The sequence below is a fragment of the Argiope bruennichi genome, chromosome 5 (genome assembly GCF_947563725.1).
Source record: "Argiope bruennichi chromosome 5, qqArgBrue1.1, whole genome shotgun sequence".
NCBI classification, from domain to species: Eukaryota; Metazoa; Arthropoda; class Arachnida; order Araneae; family Araneidae; genus Argiope; species Argiope bruennichi.
This window is the reverse complement of record NC_079155.1, coordinates 112,203,806-112,228,941: the sequence shown is the minus strand read 5'-3', so window position 1 is coordinate 112,228,941 and position 25,136 is coordinate 112,203,806. Positions and strand designations below refer to the sequence as shown.

Below are 25,136 nucleotides of genomic sequence, written 5' to 3'. Positions count from 1 at the left end.
TCTTTATCGTGCACAACTGTATTCGGACACTCATACAAACTTCATTTGAATGAATTTCTTTCAAAATTTTATAGTAATATATATTTAACTAAAATATCACATGCCAAATTTCATTCGATTAAATCAACACTTTTTTTATTTATCATATTTATAGAAAGGCAGACATAATCCAAAAAATACATTGAAAAATACTACATTACATTACATCACATCACATACATTATAATACATTGATAACTGAAAAATCCATTAATGTTTAAATCCTTCCCGTTTTATGTAAAGTTTGTCATGGAAGACAATAAAATTTTGAACTAAATAATTGATTGATGGATTGAATTGGAAAATCTGGAATTTTCAGCAGCGAAGGCCGTTACCCTTTAATCTAGAGAGTCAGAATTAATAAATATCTAAAAACTTCAGAGAATGGAGAAAAATTTGAAGAAAGCGGTAATGAAACATAGTTTTGATGATCAGAATTATAAGAGACGAGGTTTCTTGGCGATTGAAAGAGTGCCTGTTCCAAGGGTATGTTCTTTGAGTTGAATACTTGAAAAAGTGCACGAGAATATGTTCAATGTCAATTTTTTTGGTTATCGGATGCGAACTAAATAGCTGATTGTTTTGGCAATGTTGAACGACATAATGTTTGAAAATTTCAACAAGGATTAGCCAAGATTCGATTCCAAGTATTTTCATTTTTTCTTTCACTATCACTTATGATTCTTGTCCCTTATTTTTAGCCCTTAACATAAAAATCTAACAGATAGTGTTTAAAGTAATAGTCCTATTTGCTGAATTAATGATAGCCCATCAGTATTTTACCCTTTTCTTTATTTATACAATAGCTGACAAACTTATTTTTATATTTATTGTATTAATTGCTGTTTATTTAGCAGCATTTATATTTCTTGTGCACTTTTCTTTCGGGTTCAAATTTGGATAAATATTTTTTTTTGATTCCTTAAACTCCTTGCGCTTGCTGAACTGCCACCTTGTAAAGATCTTTGGAAGAAGAGAACGATATATGCAAAATATCCATCTCTTTATTACCCTATAAAAATTCTATAGATTTATCAATGCTTCTTTTGTAGTTCTTTGTGTAACCCTATTGATTTCTTTCATGATTATTGTGGAAATTGAAATAGCCACAATGCTGCAATTAATATATATTGACATTTGTTTATATTACGGGATTGAGTAATATAGTAGAGAAGATAACCATTGATATTTATGATTATATTGGGTAAGTTTATTTGCGTCATTAAATTTCTCAATGAATTACGATTTAGTTGTTTTATTTAATATTTATTGAAGATTGGAAAACTTTAGTTGAAATATCGGTTCATAATAAACTTCTTTCTGCCGAAAATTTTTAACGATGTTACTATTTAAAATCTAAAGTTTATTAAAAAAAAAAAATGTAGACAAATAAAAAAGTTGATTTTAAATGCGGAAATTGAGTTTATTAGCTCTCTAGGGATTTCACTTGTTCTGAAACAAAAAACGTAATATATCGCTGAGAAATCTTGCTTTGGTATCAAATTTATTTCTAAGAATTGGGCATTATTATCATTCTGAAATAAAACTTGTTTGGCATTTCTGATCTCATACGGAATATTTTTATTCGTATGAAAGTTTCATTTCAAACATCGAAAATTTTTGAGGTAATTCTATAAACATTCCTAGATTATAAGAGTAGTACATATATTACTTTCTGCATAAAGAGAATTCTAATTTAGGAGTACAAACATTGTGTATCCTTTTAGATAACATATAAAGACTTTTGTAATCTTACGAAGTGTGAATGAAATATTTTTATACTCGTATCGATTTGAAGCATGGGGGAAATTTCTAAATTCTTCTATTCGACTGTAAAGTATTTTCGGAGGGTTGTTTTGATGATATTTCGAGCAAAAAATAAAGAACGTATAATGGAGTGCTTCATATTTTGCTATATGACCAGAGTCCTATTTATTCAATGTTACATTCATGAATCTAAAAATTTTAATTTTGATATTAAGCACCTTCATAAAGTCAGAGGCATCTTATGGGGAGCCAGCAATACTTAACTTTCTTGATTTACTTAAATACTTAAGTAAATGCAATGGGGGAGACAATTCTACCTGAAAACATGAGGGGTATTTTGGAAGCATTATAAATATAACTTAAACTATCTGCATGTTATAGTTTAAATAATTATGCACTTTTGTGCAATAAAGTTCTAAAAAATGTTCTTGTATTAGGAGATTCGAGGTTTTCCAATTCGAGTGCATATACTTGTGAAAGACCAGCTTCAAATTAAATAGCAAGACCTTTTTCCATGATTGAAAATTATGTAAGACTTCAATTTTAATTTCTCGTTTGTTTTTAACTGTACTAAAATATCGCAATGTACCCAATAACGTCAATTCAATGAAAACGGTTTATACGAAATCTATTGCATTATAAATTCTAGCTGCTCGGATATTTCAAGTTTTCAATTCGTATAATTAACAAATGTAATAAAATATAATGAAATCATATTAGATATATATATACCATTATGTACCAATAAAATTTTTGGTATATGCATTTAAAGTAAAATTGGAAGTAAAATGGTTGGTATTGCAATTGGAAGTAACATCTATTGAGCAGTTGAAAGATTTATTTTCGTTGTATAAATGTATCAGTCCTGATGGTTTGTTTGCGATTTCGTTCATCTGAACCTTACATTTAAAAAGTAATAGATATTTTGAAGTATTTGATGAGCACTGGTATTAAGTGTGCAACAGGATGCTTTACAAAACTTGCGGATTAAGAAAAAATTCTTTGGCATTAGAGAGGCTTAACAAGGCAGAAATTTTCCTTCAAATAATCTTGAAAAGAATGACTCGAATTCAAGCAATTGCCTGATTTATTTCGGGTTTTGACCGTCTTGTTAAAGCAAGTTCATAAAAATGCATAACGCATTTAATATTTCAATAATAAAATTTATGCAAAAAAACTATATAGGATTCAGAAAATTTGAAGTATTTTATCTATCTTAATGGTTTACTTGGCAATTCGAATCCAAATAGTCCGACTTGTGCATCTAAGGGAGTCAATTCATCTCATACTTCAAAAAGATGGTCAAAATTGAAAATTAAATAAAAAGAAATATTATATCGTGCACTTTATGTTAACAAAGGATAAGTCTTGTCGTCAAAAGGCATTATTTCATAAAATTGGCAATTCAATTCACATTGGATTGCACATTGAACTTCGGCTTCCGATTTAAAATTGCTTCATTTCATTCCGTTTCCTATTTGCATAAGGATGTTATGTTTGCTGATACCAGCAGCTTTAAGTTAGGCTCCATCTTTAAATTTATGTTCAATTGTAAATTTTGTTAAATATTTGCACCATTGTATTTCGTAAAAAATAAAATTAAATATAATAAAAATATAAAATTGTGCAAATGATTAAAATTAAGGAGACACTAAAACGTTACGGAAGTTAAATGTCATTTTAATTCGTGCACAAACGATGCCATGTATTACGAAATGATTCACAAGAGCTTTCAAATTGCAAAATTCATCCGAATATATTTCTCAAAGGTTTCTCTCAATTAAAAAAAATCAGAAAATTCTTCCATGGTGACAGCCTTTTCCTTAAGTTGTCCATTATGATCCAAATCTGTTAACTCTAGGTCTAATTCTGTTCGAATAACGTTGAATGCCGTACATAATATATGTAGGATTGCATCTTGCAATCCACGGTAAGTATGTCAGCCTGATATTAAGGTGTTATATAGGACTAAAGCATGCCTTTGAATTTCGACATCGCACAATTATCATAGCTAGGGATCGTTAGCTTCAAAAGGTTTCCGTACGATAATCTTTTTCTTTGTAGGAAAATGTTTAAAATTTAACAATAGATTCTTATTTATACTGTTCCAAACGCTGTAAATGGAATTGTCAACTCCATTAATAGGGTTTTGTCGCTTGGATTAATGAGGTTACATTTTATTAGCAATAATTGTTTGTTTTTAACACTTGTTCCTTCTTTCGTTTCTGGAGGGAAGGCGTGCCATATCAGGTATTGTGTTCATCTGCTGATCATGGTACAAAATTAATTTACTTTCAAATGTATTGTTTTGCAAAACGGAATATTAATAAAATTAAACCAAATGATCTTGCACTATTCCATGAAATGGTATTGCATGTAAAGAATTAAAGAGAAATATTCTTCTTTAAAATGCGAACATGTTTTAATTCAGAACAGTCTGTATTTCAATGTATGGAATATCTTGTGTATTTTCTTCTATTGGATTCATCTGTGATTTGAACTGTTTGCCTTTCTTTGAAATCATTGCATTAAACTAATGCTAATCCATTTTTGAAATGTTAATATCTATTCATAATTAATCTTAGCCAGCATTCACTTCAATTTTTCTTACAGATCATTGCGAAGAAGATAGTTGGAATTATGCGACACCTGCATCTTTACTTTCATATTTTATGTAACTGAATGCGTTGCCATTCTTCATCATGCCAAGTTAAAATCCAGTGCTAGCTTCTCTCTGTCTTTAAAGAAACGCCTTCTGGATCACCTTATCATACCTCAATGTGCCATTCGAATCGCTTATGGTTAAAGGACGGATCTCCTTCTGTTGCATTGGACTATCCAGGTATTATGTCTGCATAATTGTGTATCTAGCGGCTCAGAGGCTGCTTTTATAGAATATTCGTAAATTGCGAATATTTTTCCGCGTTCATTAAAAAAACTAGTTTCAGGTTCTAACGCTCTATTTCTAATTTGATTAATAATCCCAGGCATTTTTAAAATAAATTTCAAATTCTTTCTGAAACTTGATAACGAATTAAGATCTATGCGATACCGTGAATTTCCTCGGAGTTGGAAACGAATAGTTCTTACACAATCTTTATTAAAACGATGGTAAATTTTCAAACGAATCTTGATGAAAAGTGGAAAAATTTCTTTTAATCTTGGTTTAAAAAAAGTCGATGCTAATTTTTTAGGACTATTAGTATGATAATCGGTTTATCCACAAAATATAACTTCGAACTTTACTTAAAGCGTTTTCATTCAGTTCCCAGTACAACTTCATTTAAGGATATTTCCCGCTCATCGCCAATTAACCATAAAACGTATTTACAATTCCTGCAGATTTTTCCTGATCCAACTTTTCATTGAATATTGTAAATTCAAGTAATAGATTCGGTACAAATCGCTATTCGTTTAGATATTATGGTACTGTAAATTTCAGCTTACTGAATATAAACTGAATTTGTTTACCAGCAAAGTCTGTATTTATTGACTGCGTTCAGTTATTTAATTAGATGGTTGATTGTAGGTATTGCATCTGGAAAATTAGATTATCACTGATTTTTTATGGGGTTAAAGCAGATATTCTATCAAATATGGAGACATCTTAAATTTCCGAAGTTACAGATTAGAATTTTTTTAAATATAAATATAAGCGATTATGTGAATGCTGAATAACATCTCGGCTAAATAATCAAAGTTTAAATATACACTAAACTTTCACAATGCTAGATTTACGATTTAGAAATTAGATTACAATTTTTCGGTACTTCTTTAGAAATTAATTGATAAAGTATAGTGCATCTATTTTTCCTTTTCACGTCTAAAAAATGACAACTGATCCTCTAATCTAACTTTGTCAAATATAAAAGTTGCTTTAATTTAAAAAATACTAGTGGAATTCTAATCTTATTAACCTTTTTATGCTAAATAAAATTATCTCATGCTTATTTTATGTAGAAAATCTCACTAATTTATATTGTGCCTTCTCAAGTTGCCACTCGAAATCCTAAAGAAACTTCCTTTCTGTTTGAAATAATTCGAAATTGTTAGGTTTTCTTGAGTTTTATTAAATCTGAATTATATAACTTAAAATGCTTTTTATTAGTTTCTGTAATTAGTATTAGTTTCCTATTTATATTAAGTCCTTGACTTCCTTATTAGATAAATATCCCCAAGATTTCATTTCAATTCCTGTAATATACAAGGCATTAGAAGTATTGAGTTTTGTGACTTTCGAATTTTAATCGCTTTCATTTAAATGCAGAGACGACTTAATGCGATGCGCATTTCGGACACCTCATATGTGTAGGAGTGAAAATCGTTAATGTTCAACTTCATTAACCTAGTAAATTTAAGCTTTAATTGTATATTTTATTAGTTTCGTTTACTTAATACCCGATGCCATTACGTGATCAAATCCTAAATTGTCAGACATGTTATATTAAACATAAAATTTCAATCGATTAAGGCTTAAATTCGACTTATATAAATTTCAAAATTTTGATTGCATTTTAGAAAAATTTCCTATTGGTCTTGTATCCATTTATTATAGGTAGTATAATGCTCTCGGATGGCTAGATTCCAAATTAAAGTGCAAATCCTAAAAATGTCACGGAAAAGCTTATTAGTGATGCTATACGTCTTAAAACTAAGTGTTGCATCCAAATATCACTCTTTGATTGGAATCAAATCACTCTTTATTTTATTGAATAATATACTTAAGCCAACTCGGATTTTATTTGCCAGTTTTGACAGTAGTCAATCACGAGATGCGAAAGGAGGAACTAAGGATTAACAATTTCAGAATGTCAAATTTGGTACCGAACTTCTTATAAATTGTTGTATAGTACAGAACATTGGAAGTATTTAATAGAATTTATAAAATTAATGGATTTAATAAGTTTCACATCCTAGGTTTATTACCCTTTAACTCTTCTCGCACATTCAAGTTGGATTAGCGGTGCCGGGATCGGTATTTTTAAAAATTCGTTTTCATGTACCTATACATAGGCTAAATATTTGATCCCTCTGGCGAAATAAAGCACTTGGATAAATTCATAATCTGGGCTAGATGTATTCGAAAGCGGAATTGCCTTTTGATGTGCATTACGAAAATAGGGCATGATGTACGAAGTAGTAATTGGTAGTTCTGCGAGCAACGTAATCTGTACAGCTTCTCGGTAAGCGGGAGTGGAGCGAAAGCATAAGTGGAAGTAGACAAGGTGTAGTCAAAAGCTCTATGGGTTTTTGCAGTGGGTAAATGAAAAGTGAATGCATCATTGTCAATCGGTCATGTTAAATATTTTCGTAATGCTGAGTAGTGTGGATTTGAGGACGCGGGTAATGTGTGATAGCTGTGAAATCTCGGTAGTTTCAACGTGTGAGGAGTGTAATCTGGTGGAGTTTCGAGGCGTGGGTATTGAGTGTGCGAGCTGTGGAATGTGATGGGACTGGTGGCTTGAGCAATGTGAGTGGAATTGTGGTGGGGCTGGAACAGTGGGCATTGTGTGCGAGAGCGAGATGTGGGATCTTTATGGGTTTGTAGAGGTGTGAGTAATATGCGAGAGAGCGAGATGTGGGGTCTTTATGGGGTTGGAGAGGATATGTGCGAGAGCGAACAGTGGAATCGTAGTTGAGCTGGCGGCTTCAGCTATGTGTGCAAGCTGTAGTCATGGTTGGGTAATGTGTGAGATGTAGAACCGTAGTTGGGGTCGGTGGCGTGGGTAATGTGTGTGAGATGTAGAACCGTAGTTGGGGTCGGTGGCGTGGGTAATGTGTGTGAGATGTAGAACCGTAGTTGGGGTCGGTGGCGTGGGTAATGTGTGTGAGATGTAGAACCGTAGTTGGGGTCGGTGGCGTGGGTAATGTGTGTGTGTGAGATGTAGAACCGTAGTTGGGGTCGGTGGCGTGGGTAATGTGTGTGTGTGAGATGTAGAACCGTAGTTGGGGTCGGTGGCGTGGGTAATGTGTGTGTGTGAGATGTAGAACCGTAGTTGGGGTCGGTGGCGTGGGTAATGTGTGTGTGTGAGATGTAGAACCGTAGTTGGGGTCGGTGGCGTGGGTAATGTGTGTGTGTGAGATGTAGAACCGTAGTTGGGGTCGGTGGCGTGGGTAATGTGTGTGTGTGAGATGTAGAACCGTAGTTGGGGTCGGTGGCGTGGGTAATGTGTGTGTGTGAGATGTAGAACCGTAGTTGGGGTCGGTGGCGTGGGTAATGTGTGTGTGTGTGAGATGTAGAACCGTAGTTGGGGTCGGTGGCGTGGGTAATGCATGTAATCTGCTCGGGATGATTGTTTCTCTTTTAGCTTTTATTTCAGGCATTGAATGTAGGAACAATAAGGCTGCAGAGATTGGCACATATAGTTGAATTAGGAAAGCAAAGAAATGAGTACAATGAATAAGCAGTTTTAATGTGCTCTAATATTTAAGAAATACGTTGTTCATAATTTTTTTTAATTAATGCTCGCTTGATTTTAAATCTCGCCAATTTGGCAGTAGGATTTTTATCGGACGGATACAAGATCAAATAATGCTAAATTCCCATCTTTCTTTAGAATAATTTCAAATTGCAAGCGCGGTTTAACAATAAATTTATAATTCGATTGAACTGCTGCAATTTTTTTGACAGGGCTATTTCATGCTCTCGCAATCGCAACACTTAGTCAACGACTGTAATTCATGATTGTAACAAATTATTGAATCGGCTCTTTCTTGTTTGGGAAGAATAGACACATGGGATTTGACTTTTATTCTGATTGGCAGAACAGAAATTTTGTTGAAATTCTTGTCCATGGACTGACACCGTTCTTTGATTTACAATCTCTTAAAGGAGTCAAATAAAGACCATAGCTTTTAAATGTCTAGTTTCTAGTTATATTATCTTGCTGTCCATTTTAAAACTATAGTTAGTATCTTATTGCGATTTAGTCATTGATTATTCTAAAGCTTCTCCACATTTGTTAAAAGAATTATTTCGGCTTAAGTTTAAAATCTAAATCCACTTTTAACCAAATAGAATCTCCCTTTCCAAGATGCATATCTTTCGTTATTCTTACTTGTTCTGAAGCTTTATGCAGATGTAATACTCTTTTTTATTCATAAAGTTAAATTCCGCTGTTAACTTGTTGTCCGCTGTAGAATTGAATTCCGTTGTCATCTTTATTAACCCATAACTAACGAACTAATTTGCGATTTCTCAAATTCTAGTCTGACTAGGTCTTGTGTATTATTAAAATATGAAAACGAATTAAACTTTGAGGAGTAATTGTGTTTGCTTTTTCAAAAATTAATTTGTAAGTAGAAGTTAGAATGAAAACATGTAATGAATGCGAGCGAATTAAAATATTTTAAACAACGAAGTGGTCAAACTAGGATCTAGGTAATCTTTTAAAAATGTAATTTCTTAAACGAAACATTTCGTTTTAATTTTAAAATGTCCTAACATGAAACTATGCTGGAATTGCAAAAAACGTTTTGGACAAAATTTGGTTGTACTTTATCTATGTGCTAATGTATAATGTTTACAATATATATTTGTATAAGATGCGATAGGCATTTAAAAGGAAACTTGAAGAAAAATTGTTGTGCTTAAAATGAAATCAAAACAGCTTGAACCAATTTTGAGCAAATTAGGTCTTAAAATGGAGAAGGGCATGAAATAGTGCAGTTCCGTCCGTCTGAAATCGGAAGTGAATTTTAGTAGGATGAATATTTAAAATCGCTATCGTATAATTCCTATTCTAATTAGTACAAAAATTGTTCCTGTAAAATTACTCGATCGTGTAAGATCGAAGAAATACTCAATTAGGTTTCCTTACTCTTTTGGAAATTCACTTCTGAGAATTTTCTCGGATGATTTTTAAGAATCATTTGAAAGCTTTCAGAATGCATTCGAATTAATATTTCCGATATTCTGTTAAAATGCGAGAGAAATATTCGTAATCTTTGGATATTCTATGCAAGTGGCCTCTAAGTGGCCAGATTGCTACAATTATGTGGTCATTCCTTGGCATTGTCTGGTGCAATGGGATCTTTGCTGTTTTTCATGCCATGTACTTGAGAACAGAAAGAATAAATAAGAATGACATTTTTGGGAACTTGTATCTTCAGTTTGTACTGCAAGAACTTGCTCTATGTTTTTAATGTTGATTCATTTGGAGTCATTACCATATGCATTGGTTATCTGTTGGGAAAAGGACATATTCCAATGCCATTTCAAACACTGCTGTTTGGAATTCAAACTCGGATACTATCGAAAGCGGATACCTGCATATCCAAGAAATCATTTCAGGATGGAATCGAAATGATATCGGTAAGTTTTCGTGAATTATAATTCTCGCACTGAAATAGTTAAATACAATTTTGTAATTGCTCCCTAATTAGAATTTTATGAAGGTATTCTTTTTATTTTATTTGGTATTTATAGGTTGGAGAACATAAAACCTGCATTATTTCTCTTCTGGTGAATAGACGTGCCATCCACCACAAGGCGAAAGACTGCTTTCTACATTACTTATGAATTGTCAATTTTATTTTCAAATCGCCTTATTTGTTCTTCCAGAAGAGATTTTCCAACTTCTGTAAATCATGATCGGAACACATCTTTCAAAATAGTTACAGCACATTCAACTGTCTCAACACGCCTCGTCCTGAGATCACTTTTGTCTATAGGGACAGAATTAATCCGCGATCTGAGTTTGTCAGCGTGTTACATCCACGAGGAAGATGTTCTTCAATAGGACAGTGTTCGGCTAGGAACATAAGGAGCTGAGCACTTAGCAGAAGAAATGTTTCGGGTAAACTGAGTTTTATTTTCTCTGTACCGTCAAGAACTGTATTAAGAATAGCTTATTTAGATGAACTGTTTCAAAGGAATTTTTCTAATACCGGGAATAATTTTACTATCTGCAGATAAATTTTTAAAAGCTCGGAATAGTTCATTTTCTTAGTTAAAAAACGGATATATATTTCGCAAATAAAGCAATAAAATTCATTTTTATTTGAATTGTATACATGTCTAAAGATCAAAAATGAAATCGGTTACGCCATTGCATTCTTAATGCATGCATTTGTCTTGGTTATTTTAATCTTCGTGTTAATCATTCTAATTTTCTAAATTGTTTAGTGGTTAAAAATCGTATATAAGCATTAATCGCACCTTTTTTTTTTTTTTTTTTTTTTTTTTTTTTCTTTTTTTTTTTAGAACTGTTACATGCCTAGTATCGTTGAGGTTTTTTTTATGACTATAGATTGATATACTTCTATACGCTTGGATTTTGTAGACGTACTTTGTTTCGAGTTGTATTAAAATATTTGTATCAATTTAATAAATGAGTGTGAAAATTTAGCCAAATCGGCTTTTGTTCAATTAAACGCAAATTTATATATTTATATATTTGAGATTTTTCAGATACCTACTAATATGAATTAACCAAAATGGGCGAAGCAAAATAATTCTCTGGTTTTCGTTCAGCATTTTGAAATTATATTCCATTTATGGATGGAAAACCAGAAGATACAGCTAACAATCTGTAAAATCCTCAATGCATACAGTTGAAAAAATGTTTATTTGTACACTTCAATTTTGGAATATTATAGCAAAATAAAATAATGTAACTTAGTTAAAATTGCAGAAATATATTGTAGTGAGGTAAAATAATAAAACATCAACAAAACAATCACACAAACTTTAGTTCATTAATGAATAAAACTTTATAAAAACTAGACAAAAAGAGTATTTGTACACGTACTTAGTGACAAATTTTAAACATAATTATAATTATTTTATAGTAATTTAATACTTTGTATGCATTCCATTGGCTTTTACAATTACTTCAATGCGTCTTGGCATTGATTCTATTAACTGGCATTGATTCTATTGGTGGTTTCTTAATCTATTTCTCCCCAAGCTTCCATGAGTGCTTCTTTCAAACTATTTGTACTTGTAATATTTTTTTTGGACTTGAGCATCCAATAGCATCCACAAATTTTCAATTGGATTTATATCCGGGGATTGTGGTGGAGTTTCAAGGCGTCTTGGCCCATTATAAAGCAACCATGTTTTAGTAACTATCGCAGTGTGTTTTGGATCGTTATCTTGTTGGAATAAGAAAGTGTCACCGATACCCAATTTTCTAGCACTATCTAATAAGTTATGCCGCAACACATCAATGTAACCTAAAGCTGTCATTTTTGGGTCAATAAAGTGTAATTTTCCAACACCGCCATGAGCTACACAGCCCCAAACCATCACATTTCCACCACCATGTTTCAGGGTTTGAAGTACATTTTTACTATCAAGGGCTGTTTTATTTTTTCGCCAGATTTTTCGGATACTAGAGGATGAAAAAATTTCAAACTTACTCTCATCTGAAAAAATAACCTTTTTACAGAAGTCCATCAGTTTGTCTTTGTATTTCATAGCAAATTCTAGACGCTTTTTTCTATTTACTTCAGATATCATTGATTTTTTTTTTTTTTCTCGGAGTTCTGCCTTTTAAACCAGCACTATGTAACACATTTCTTATTGTTTGAGGGGTCACTCTAATGTTAGAAGATGCAAGGAGGTCATCTGCAATTTTCTGAGCAGAAATTTGTGGTTTTCTAATAGCTGCTTTAACAATACTTCGTTTATTTATGAAGTTAATTTACTCGGGCCGCCTGGCCTGCTTTCATTTTCAACGCGTCCAGTATTTTTATATTTTCTTACGATGCAACCAATAGTTGTAAAGGGTAATTTAACCATCTTTTGAATTTAGAGATAAGATTTTCCACTTTTATTAAGGTTAACAATATGAGCTCTCATGTCTAGAGAGACTCCCTTTGATTTCGTCGCCATTTCTCAACTTTTCTCTGCGAGTGACCTTCACTGTTAAAAAAGATAACCTTCAATGTTTAAAAAAACTGTCCAAAAAATTAACTATAATGTGAAAAATTACATGAAATGATAGTAATACTTACCGGAGATATAGGTGTACAAATATACTTTTTGCAAGAAATTTTCCAAGTTTGTTAGATTTAGATTTTATTTTCAATTATTTCAAAATATTTTTTTCGTTTACTTAGAAATAAACAACAAACTCAAGCTCACACGTCGCAATGAATAAAATAGCTGCTTATATGTTTCTAAAACTTTAAAAAAAATGGTGTACAAATCATTTTGCCTACTGTATATCGCCAAAAAAAAAAAAAAAATGCGACTACGAATACGGATCTTCAGAACTAAACTAATAAATAATGCATAATCCATTTCTCCTGTGTGGATTCTTTATGTGTGGTAACCAATATTTTTAGATTTCTATACATTTCTGATAATTTATATGCCATTTTAAGAGATTAGATATTTGTATTTTATTTCAGTTCCCGACATAAATTCTGTGAATAACAATTTTGATTGCCAGAAAACGATATCTTCGGTATCAACCTGAGAAATCGGTATGTTGCAATATTTACTATCATTTTAAATGAATATAGGGTATAATCATTTGATTTCATAACAATATAATTCAAAATAAGACTTAATGAAATTTTGAAAATCTTTAAATTGATATTCATTGGTTGTGTATGAATTTTTGTCATCAGCCATCAGAAGACCGGCTACATTCTCAACTCATTTACGAAACGGCACAATTTATAACGAGATACAGAAAATATTGACGATGACGTCGAAATACAAATACAGTAAGTCATGAATTTTAATAACCATTGCCAAAACATGCTATTCTTAAATGCTTGTGATCCTTAAATATTTTCTTGAAGCCTATGATGCAGATTCAAGCCATAATTACTTGGGAACATTTATTGAGACAGATGCAACCAACTATTTCCCAATAAAAGAATCGATGAAATCGAAACACGTATCATTGGATCAACTTATCCATGTGAGGGTAGAATTGATCGGTCGCCTGAGAATGCTACAATCGCCTACACGCTGTTGCCTTCCAAGTACCTCTTCAGATAGTGAAACTGATGGGATAAGGATTGTTCCCAGGTAATTTTAATACGCCTGTTTTACCTTCCGGAAAACTTTTCTGTACGAATAAAATATTATACTATTCACAATTAAAATATCATATTTTCAATTCTTTTCTAATCGTAACAACTAGCAAATTTATATTTTACTGTAAGTTTTCCAAGCGTCTTGATAGTAATCGAATGCAATTCTGTGTAACAAATAAAATGCTTCTCGAATATTTTCATTAAACATACTGCTTTCCTTTCGGAAAGCACTGTAAATGTTGAAATCTTAACATAATAACCCTTATGGCTCCTCAGTCCACCTTTCTGGTGGTTACATAAAATTTAGACACAATGCATTCTTATTCGACTAGAACTGTTTTAATTTTACAACTAGCTTTCATGTTAATCTTTTTAGGAATTCTAACAAATTAAAAATTTCCAAGGTTTTGAAGTCTTAAAAAGATGTCTTATATTCGCATAAGTATAATGCATCGCATTAGTTTTCGGAGTGGGAAGCGTTACGTTGAACCATTTGAAAATGAGAATTTATTCATGTATGTATTCGCAACCCATGACTTGCCTAGACTGAATACACGCAGAACTCCCGAAGTATGCAAGCACTGGTTCTTGAATGAAATCAAAAGTTCATTTAGATTTTTTCAAAGGAATTTGAATACTTTTGCTAGTAGGCAACTGAAGAGGGAAATATTTAAAGCTCGCAACAGTTCAGATTTGTATTCAATTCCGTATATAATTTAATGAAAAAAATTCTTTTTTAGAATCTATATAAATTAAAAAGCAAAATCGTGAATGCTCTTGCATTCATAGCACTCTTTAAAGAAGGAATTGTATCCAACTTGCATTAACCGAAATATTTTTTCAGATGCCTGTTCACATGTTTCAACTGAAATGATTGCAATAAAGCAAACGTTTTGACCCTTCAACAAAAGCACTTTTGGAATTCGAAGCTTCTGCAAGGGAATTGTGAGAGAAGATTGAGGTGATCCAATTGATACATTCTAAAGCTTGTGATTAATTTCAAGCGCAATGTGACATTAAAGATATAAAACCCCAATATATGAACAATCATCTAGAAATGTGTTACTTCTGCAATCTGCGTTATTTTTGAATATCGAAGCGTGTTTAAAATGTTTGCTCCTGTAATAAGGTTAAGCGAAATTTGTATTTACTTTTTGCAGAATACTATTGACAAATGGTGAACTACTTTGTTTCAAACTCTACGAAAGCTTGACGTTAGAGCTATAACTTTCGTATGTTTTGTATCGCTATTTTTTTTAATTCAAAACGATTAATACATCAATCAATATTTAATCTTAAAATCTTTGCTATTTACGTTTTATTCAGATAGAAACTGAATATAATTACACGACATGTATTGTAATGCCTGTTCAGTTCTTTCAAAGCATATTTTGTACTCTTTTGAAAAGAAGCTTTGGAAATGATTTTTAGATTGTAGCGAAATTCTTGTTGATATATTTTGTTGTTCACCATTTCACTAGCAATTCATTTTTCTTAAAGGGTGGAAGCACAATACATTTGTTCTCTGTATAATGAATAAAATTTTTGTTTAAAATTCTACTTGTGACCATGCCTATTTGAAGCGCGGCATGTTAATTAGCCTATTATGTGCTCTGTATTCATAATTATTACAACTATAACTTAGAGCGGAGAACTGGAATTATTCCAGATATTTTCCCCAAAGTATCTTTTATGACGTCTTCCGCCATTAAATGCAATTTATCATTTGTATTATGGTATTGGTAGTTTTTTTTAATCTTAAATGACGGACTGCCACTGTATAATTTTCAAAATGGAGCTATTCTATTTTTGAAATCGTATTCTACCGATATAGCAAAGTCTAACATCTTGCTGTTTAATCTCATAAATTTTATAAAATTTCTCCCATTTTTACTGTAGTATCGAGTGAATTTCCCCGCCTTTATTTTGTATGAAATGAATATCAAAGAATACTACATGCTTCAAAATACAATATGGATAATTGTAGTGCATACATCAAATTTGGTATTTTTTTATAAGAATCTTGATATTCCCATTTGTAATAGTTTTGACTTAGGACTTGTTTATTTTATGTAATCGAAAATTTCGAGATTGATAAGAGCGTTATTCAAAAAGCTCTCTAAAATAAAATTGTTCAATATGTAATATAAATTGTGTAATGTGTCTTCAGTTAATATAATGCATGAATAGTCTTCCTTAACGGAAGAAACGTGTTTGTATTATGTATAGAAGACGAGGTAGAAAGATGCGTTGTCAACATTCATATTTGTTTTCCAGAAGATTATTAGAAATAAGATTGACCGAAATTCTAAATTGTATTAAGGAGCATGCAACAATGGCTCGTTTTGATAAAATACTTTAATATTTATTGTATAAAAATATTAGTAATCATATTTCAAATTTTAACTTAATTTGAGAATATTTCATAATTGTTAACGTAATTATTTTAAAGTGTTTCAATTTCTTTATCTTAAAATTCTTAACATTAATTTTTTGCTTTGAAAATAACTATGCTCATTAATTTAAATATAAGGAATATTCTGAAGGTTCTCTAAACATTATTTCATTGCATCCATTTTCCAATGCGTTTAAAAACTTAGAAGTAACAAATTTAATAATATAAATAGCAAGTTCAAAGTTTTAATTTTAAATTTATCTATATTTCGGCTCTTAATCTATGTAAATGTTTATATCCGCGGATAAAGGATATTTTGGTTGGTTCGGCCGGCCAGCCAATCAAAATATCCCTCTACTCTTGGAAAGCATTTGATCATCGTGTCTGATCAACAGGATGATCAGTATGCCTTAAGAGTAAGTATGAAGTACTCGCATGACTAGTATTTTTTAATCATTTTAGATGGTAGAATTAAAATTATTGCATGACAAGCATCTTATTCATTTTAGATTTTAGAAATAAAATATCGCTCTAATTGATCGGTGAATGGATGTGATGAATAGTAAATGTAGTGTATTTTGCTTATAAATTTTTTCATTTTACGGTAGTAAGAGGGTAAAATGTTTCAATATAGTCGATTACTTTTTAAGGCATCTTAATTTAATATTTTTTCTTATTCCACATTCCATTGTTATTTTCAAATCAATTGTCCACATTCCATTTCTTATTCCTCATTCCATTCCAAGAATTTCAGTCGCTATATTCCATTTTAATAGTTGTGTATGCAATAATCATTAAATGTATTTACATTAATATTGTTAATGAATAAATTGTTATGAAGATTCATTTTCATAGATTAATGTGAACTTTTTTTCTTTAGAATATTAGTAATATCCCATGAAGTAGATAGCTTTCGCATTCAGTGAATGCTTTGCATGAATTCTTAAGACTTGAGTAAAACTGAAATTTTATTTAATGTTGAGAATGTATTGAAATACGAATACACATGCACTTCTATTGTACTCATCTTGTAAACAAATCCATTTTTTCGTAAATAAAACTTATTTATTTCAAATTCATGGTGTATTTATTCAAGTATTCGTAATTACTATATTTGCATTATTTCAAAGAATTTCTATAAACTTATTTGTGCACTGAATTTCCCCTCAAGAACTTAATTCAAATTAAATTATCCTCAAATGAATTGGAAATGCATAAGAATTAGTTTAATATTGTCATGCTTTGGAAATTAACTAATTCATATAATATCTTGTTCTTTGCACTCCCTTTTAACCCAAGTTTTTAGAATATCGTCTATTATTCGAATTTAAAATGAGAATTTTAAATATTTTGAGAGTTAAAAAATTTGAATAGGAAGTAATCCTATAAATGTTTAATTTTAGCTCATAGCATTCAATTGACTTCTCAACAGACCAAAAACTATTTAAACAATGCCTTATTAAACTGAATGAACGTCATTATCAAAGGATCAATGTTTCGTAATTTTAAAGAAAATTTGGGATTCTTGAGCTTACATTTGGAGCTGAGATTTATCAAAAATCGGTCTTTTTTTGAGCATAATCTCATTAGTCAAGTCTGTATCGAGATCAGTAGGATACTTGTTAATATTCTGATCTTATTCGTATATTAATGCCTCTTTCTAAAAATTGCATGCGTGTAAAACTCATTTTAATATAGTTCGATATTCTTCAGTTGCACCAAATAGCATCATGGGCATTCATAATTAAAATATTACAAAAAATTTCGAATTTCTTCTCCAGTTTAATTTCTTTGGATCTTCCGTTATTAAAAGGGCATTCAAATACTGTTTAACACTCCAAATGTTCACGTAGTTGCGCACATTAATCTATTGCAAAAATTTCCAAATTGTAAACAGTATCCATTCTTTCTATATTAACTTGATAAATCAATTCCAGTGAAGATGTTTATCCTATGCTTTTCCATTAATATAATTGAAGAAATGTTGCGCGGTTATCATGGGAAATATTTGACAAATCTCATTTTTTATATGCTACTACTAGGATTCTTTGTCGGAAGTGTGACGAAAGAGAATTGCTTGTTCCTTTATTTCTATGTGCATTGTTACTGGAATTTTCAGCTAATTTTCTTGTCTAGTTATTATAAATTTACTTTAAGTGAATAATGTAAATTGCTATGGGGAGCAATATAAAGTAACACGAATTGTAAAATTGCCCTCCGTATAATCAAAAGCGATGCAAAGAATATCACTCAGATTCTAAATGATTTCCACACATTACGAAGTAAAAACGTTTGATTACTTTTAGATGCGATTTCTGCTTTAGTACATCCAACTTTTCCCGATTCTCATTTCATTTTTAAATCTTTATATTAGACTTTAAAGATTTCTCTTGGAAACGCTCAAAATACCCGCTAGCGCAAATTATGGCTGTCTGCCTGAATGTTGTTCGAAATTTCGCCTTTCATTGGATAGATTGAATACACTAGACTGAATTGCTTATGAGTATTCACCCTGGAGGTTTGGAGCTTTGCCGACAAACAATTCATTTTAATATCTTTAAATTTCGTCATCTTTTCTGAATAAAGTCTAAATAGCCGATGACTATTGAGAAGAGTTCCCTTAACAACAAGGCTTGTCATTTCAATTTTTTAGAGACTAAATTTTTCTTTGAAAATATTACTTGCATAGCTTTGAAAGAATTAGGGGTCTTCAATATTCTGAGGTCCCCAAACTCCATTCCTAGACTAGAAATCAAAAAACAGATAAATTGTCAGAAATAACACGAATATAAAACATCTGAATTATTTCACAAAAATCAAAAATTGAGCTTTATCAAATTATATATATAATGTGCCTAGTTAAAGACGTGTATATTAAGCTTAGATCTCATTTTCACTTTCTTTAGTAATTAAACAACATTCTTTGCCATTAAAGCATCTGATCATCCGAAGCCGCGGGAATTATTATTATAGGGTTAAAATGAAAACTCACTAATTTTAATTGGATTCCTAGGATGTACACTAATATGCGTGCCACACATACTCTTTACTTATGTCTGTATTAGGTATAGTTTTATCTCCTTCAGAATTCAATACATTAACAAGCTTTCTAATTTCAGATCTTCCGATTCCTGCATTGCCAATAAATTCTGAGGAAGAAAAATTAATCATCTTCCGAATTTACGTGTTTAATCTTGCCAAAAGATATTCTCAGCTCATTGGCTTCGATTGGCAGAATGTTTAGTTTCAAGGTAATTCATTCTCTCCTGTGCGATATCGATTTCTAAATAAAGATGATAAACGTTCCTCTTTGATTAGTAAAGAGATCGTACATAATCTGGAGGATATTACTATAATAAAGTTTGGATTTATGATGGTGATATTCATCATACGAAACAATGTATTTTATAATTAGCATATTTAATAAAGTACCATCGTTTTTTTGAGAAATTTGAAGCAGCTTCAAAACAAAAATTCTGATTTAACATGGCATAAAATATTTCTAAGCAAATTAAACAATTTAATCAGGATCGATACTGTATTAGAAAAAGTAAGAAATAATTGGAAGAGTTAGGTATGTGTTGTAGCATAGTATATAGATAAATTGAGTAAAAAATACACGTTTAAGATAAATGATTAGTTTTTGAAGTTTAAAGCACAATAATGTATTGAAAAATGTAAATCTAATTAAGTTTGAATAATCGAGTTTGCATTGCCATTCAGAAAAGAGAATGTGTTGCTGATAATTTAATTCATGCCTTAAATTTAAATAAGTTTTGTAAATATAGAAAGGAACACACAGTTTAATTTTGAATTCTAATACATTTAATCCTCTTTCGTAGACAAGTAATTATCAAATTCGACAAAGGGTATGAAATATCAAAGGATCATATTCGTCTGAGGCTAAATTGTGTTTTAAGAACTTGGTAAATTACCCATTTTATTTCTTATACCTTAAGAGAAAATCCCTGCTTAACTTGAAAAGTATCGTAGTCATTTCATTAATGACAGCCCTCGAGTACCCGCGGTGTCCTATTTTCTTAGAAGCAAGCAATAAACTCTAAAGCACTATTATATTTCAAAATGGAATGATGAAACTGCCGTTTTCATGACATAATTTTTCCATCTTAGACTTTTCATAGTTGGGTATCGTGGATAACTGTGTAGTCATTTGATGGTTGCAATACACTTATTGCATTATTGTAGACAAAGATAAGTCCGAACTTTTGAGAACCCCATACAATCAAATCCTTCAACTATCTGCTAGAAAACCAAAACTTTTAGATAGACTCCTATAGGAAGACTACATATTGCAATGGTTCTCATGACAAGACTTTGAGAAAATTTCTGCAGTTATTCAACGATCAAGGAAAAAACAATGCTTCATTTAAAATCATATATATCTATATATAATATAACACTTTTCCCATGTTATCTTGTGAACAAGAGATATAAAGTCACTTTGTTTGGATTTTAACCAACCAGGAATATGTTGTAAGAATTGTAAAAACCTTGGATGAGTTCGTAGATGGGCCATCTAGCTGAAAGAAGGGAAATGAAGGAAGGCACACATTTTTATTTCTCTAAAACTTATAACAAGATAATAAAAAATTAACCAAATTAGCCCTTTATTATGGCGAATAAACTTTCTATTTAATTTTTTTGATAACTGCGATATCTAAGAATTTAGGCTCTAAAAAATAATTTTCAAACGAATTTTGATGATTCAGTTTTGACTTTTTCTAACATTTATGTCGCCATTTTTGGGAAGAAAAAGGAAATAAAACTTTTCTTTAATTTCCTTAGTTTGAAATTGCTTAAATGCGCATTGAATGAAGATTAAAAATTGAATAAAGCTAATTAAATAAAAAATAAAAATAATAATAATTTAATAACAACCTTATGTAAAAATGATCTGTTAAAAAATTACCAGAAGCTGCGTGATTTTAGCTCGTTGTGTGTATATATATATATATATATATATATATTAAATGGGCCTTTAAATGAGGATATTTTATTAATTTGATTGTGATTTCGTTTGATGTCTGTTGCATTATTGAGAGTACACTATGTTTAAAAGTATTTTATTAATAAAAGGCAATCGTTATGGATTTAAACCAAATATTCGCACTTTTATCTACCATCAAAATTATACAGATAAAATCTTAATTCTGAAAATAAGTAAAGAAAACATACGACTTTTCTCCTGCAATGTAATTGAAACAACAACTGATAAATGCTTAATTTGTATAATACAACTTTATTGTCAACATTTAATTGAAGAAGAAGAATTGCAAACGATAATTTATTTCTACAAATGTGTTTAAAATGTAGACGATAAATTGCAAACGATAATCAGTTTTTTCAAAATATGTTTAAAATGCAAACGATAAATTTCTATTTCTTACCGCTTGATAAGATCGTTTACCATTTGCTTATAGAATTCAATTTTCGCTACTATTTTTTAAACAAATCCGAAAAGAAAATAATTCTGCACTAGTTAATCAAATGAAAACCTCGAAAAGATATTGGAATATGATATGATATTGTTGAAAAAACGCTGCAGAGCTGTCATTCAAGGTAATTTTTATTTCATTTTCTTGTACTTGACTTTTTAAATACAAATTGTCTGTTGTTTTTAATTTTTACATTTTTTTTTTATAAAATTTTAAAAAGCTGCATTTTTTTTTCTGTTTTTCAGTAGTTTGATTATTTGCAATTAAATGAAAAATAGCGTCATTTTCATTTAAATTACTTATGATATTTGATGTTTATAATTCAACCATCAGAATGAAACTGTGATCGACATTAAAATTGTGTTATAATAATGAGATAAATTTATTCTTTACATTATCTATCTGAATCTTTTCCATGAAGTAAAATTCTATGCCATCATAGTGAAAATAACAAACTGTCCAAGTAATTTATCCTCTATTGACATATTGCCTTTTGTGATTTCATTTTCATATCACTTTAATAAAACATGCAGATAATGAAAATGGATTGCACATACATATAAAGACATTCTGTAAAGAAACACATCTTTAAAAATTGATGGAATTTCAAAGAAAATGATTAACATTAAAAAATACATTTTTAAGTTTCAAAACGGTGTACTCTTCCATATTCACCTTTCTTTTCGCTTGATAGAGGAACAAAATGCGATAGTTACTCTAATTATTATAAAAGGAGATAAAGTTACTTCCTAGTACTTTTAATGGATCTTCTGAATGCCCTGTGTATATTTAATAGTTACCTTAAGAAAATAAAATACTAATAAAAAATGAAATGTGTGGCTAAGTAAAAAGGAGGTGCTATAAGCAGATTTCATCCGATATTAGATAGAATCTAATCTTAGAAATGGTTAATCTAAACAAGATTTTCTTTTTTTTATTTTGAATACTTAAGAAATTTTGCTGAATTTTGATAGATATAAAATTTTTGTTTTAGAACTTTGTAACGAAATTTATTGTGCTTTTTCTTAATAGACGTCTATTAAGAAATTGCAAATATCCAAAATATTTGCAATTTCAAATATTTTGGAACAATTTAGAAATTAGACGAAACTACGAGAATTTTTATACCATCTGATTAATTATTTAATCATTGTCTTCAACGATATGAAATGTTCACACACTGACGTTAAACTTACACTTCTGCTATCTCATCTGTTATATATGAACGAGAATTGTGAAATAATGGGTCACATGACATCTGTGAAAATAATTTGTCTAAAGCTTTGAGCACGATAATTAAACAAGCAGTATTCAGGCGTCTTAATCCTGGCAGCTTTTGCTATCATGGCATGATGAATTAAGCATCTAAAATGGCATGCTTCAATGAATATGGAAGTAAATGTTTGCCAAGAATTACTTATAAGAAAAAATTTTGGAATTTCTATGTGAGGGAGTTTTTGAAAACCAACAGACCATATCAAAAATTGACTAAAATAACTTAATTACTAATACATTACACTTTCTTATATATCCTAGTAGCATATATATATATTGCAATATATGTAATATATTTGTATTATATTAAACAATATTCGCAGTATTGTAAAATATTGGTGAATATTAAGTGTTATAATATAATATTGTATATTATTTTGAAACAAGATGTATTAACTAGGATGATACCCGTGAAAATAATTTGCCTAACGTTTTGAGAACGATAATTAAATCTCCTGGACTACGCAAGAATCTCTTCATGTAATAAATTAATTTAATTCTAGTTTACTTATCTATTTTACAATTATTAAGGAAAGATCATGTATTGAGAAATTCAGTTCAAAATGAGAAGTCGTATATTAAAATTGTTTTGTAGTGTATATACAGTGGCTCAAAAAATTGAGAGTACAGCTTACTTTTATTTGATAAATCCGACTTTCAACATAAATAACACATTACCAAGAAGGGCAAACATATTTTTATTTTTACCCATAACAAATGGTTTAATTTAGAGTAAAACTAAAGAAAAATCAACGAAAAACTTCTAAACTGAAAAGTTTCAGAAGCATTTCAAAAAAACATACTCTTATTTTTGCTTCAAAAAATTGAGAGTACACGAATGAAATGTTTGCAATATCTCGCAAAGAAACAAAGTGCCAGTGTTAAGCTGCATGTCTTTTGGCTCCTATAATGGCCTCTAAACGTCATGGTACCGATTCGACCCATTTTTGGCGGAATCTGAAGATATTTTATCACATTTTTCTTGCAACACTTGTTTTAAATGGGCTTTGCTTTTAATTTTGTGTTTTTGAGCCACTTTTACGAGTATGGCCCACGAATATTAGATGGCATTCATGTCGGGTACCGAGGTAGTGTGTGTAACTGCTGTTTACAATGAAAAAGACACCACATTTTGACGATAGGAACATTCTGTTTGGGGTCGTTATCCTATTGGAAAATGAAATTCCCATCTAAACCCAAAATCTTAGCACTTTCCTTTAGATTGCTGCGAAGTGTATCCAAGTAAACCATATGATTTATAATGCCATCTATAAGAATTAAATTTCCTACCCCGGATGAAGCCATGCAACCTGAATTCATGACTTAGTCACCACTATGTTTACCTGTAGGATGTATATTTTTTGGATCCAAAGCAGTATTAGGCTTTCTCCATACAGTACGATGGCTGTCACAGCCAGAAATGTTGAGTTTTCTTTCATTACTAAATATAACTTTCTTCCAAAAGCAATTGGTCTTCAATTAATGAGTTTTTGAAAACTTTAAATGCTTTATCTGAATTTGCAAGCTGATGAACGGTTGCTCTCTAACAATGCGACTTTTATATCCAGCTTGCCTAATGGCATTTCGTACAGTTTCAGCACTTACACTTTTGCCTATGATTTGAGAAGTTTCTGCAGCAAGTTGGAAGAACCATGTGGTCGCAGCAATCTAAAGGAAAGTATTATGAATTTGGGTTTAGACGGAAATTCCCTTTTCCAGCAGGACAGCGATCCCAAACAGAATGCTTGTTACGTCAAAATATGGTGCCTTTTTCATCGTAAACAGCAATTACACACACTTCCACAGTACCCCGACATCAATGCCATCAAATATTCGTGGCCCATACTCAAAAAAGTGGCACGAAAACGCAAAATTAAAAGCAAAACCTATTTAAAACAAGTGTTGCAAGAAGAATAGGATAAAATATCTTCAGATACAGCCAGAAATTGGTCGAATTGATACAATGACGTTTAGAGACCATTATAGGAGCCAAAAGACATGCAACTTAATAGTGACACTTTGTTTCAATGCGAGATATTACAAAAATTTCATTGGTGTATTCTCAATTTTTTGAGGCAAAATTCTGCGTATGTTTATTTAAAATGCTTCTCAAATATTTCAATTTAGAAATTTTTCGTCGATTTTTCTTTATTTTTACTCTAAATTAAATCGTTCGTTATGAGTAAAACTAAAAACATGTTTGC

The 25,136-nt window shown here is 30.7% G+C and overlaps 1 long non-coding RNA gene across 1 annotated transcript; it reads left to right on the top strand.

The window, feature by feature from the left end:
• The first annotated feature begins 10,394 nt into the window (after window positions 1-10,394).
• On the top strand, window positions 10,395-15,826 carry LOC129969375 (uncharacterized). Its single transcript, XR_008784502.1, has 5 exons — window positions 10,395-10,604; window positions 13,168-13,242; window positions 13,390-13,488; window positions 13,567-13,798; window positions 14,651-15,826. It is a non-coding gene; the product is annotated as an uncharacterized LOC129969375 (long non-coding RNA).
• The last annotated feature ends 9,310 nt before the right edge of the window (window positions 15,827-25,136 follow it).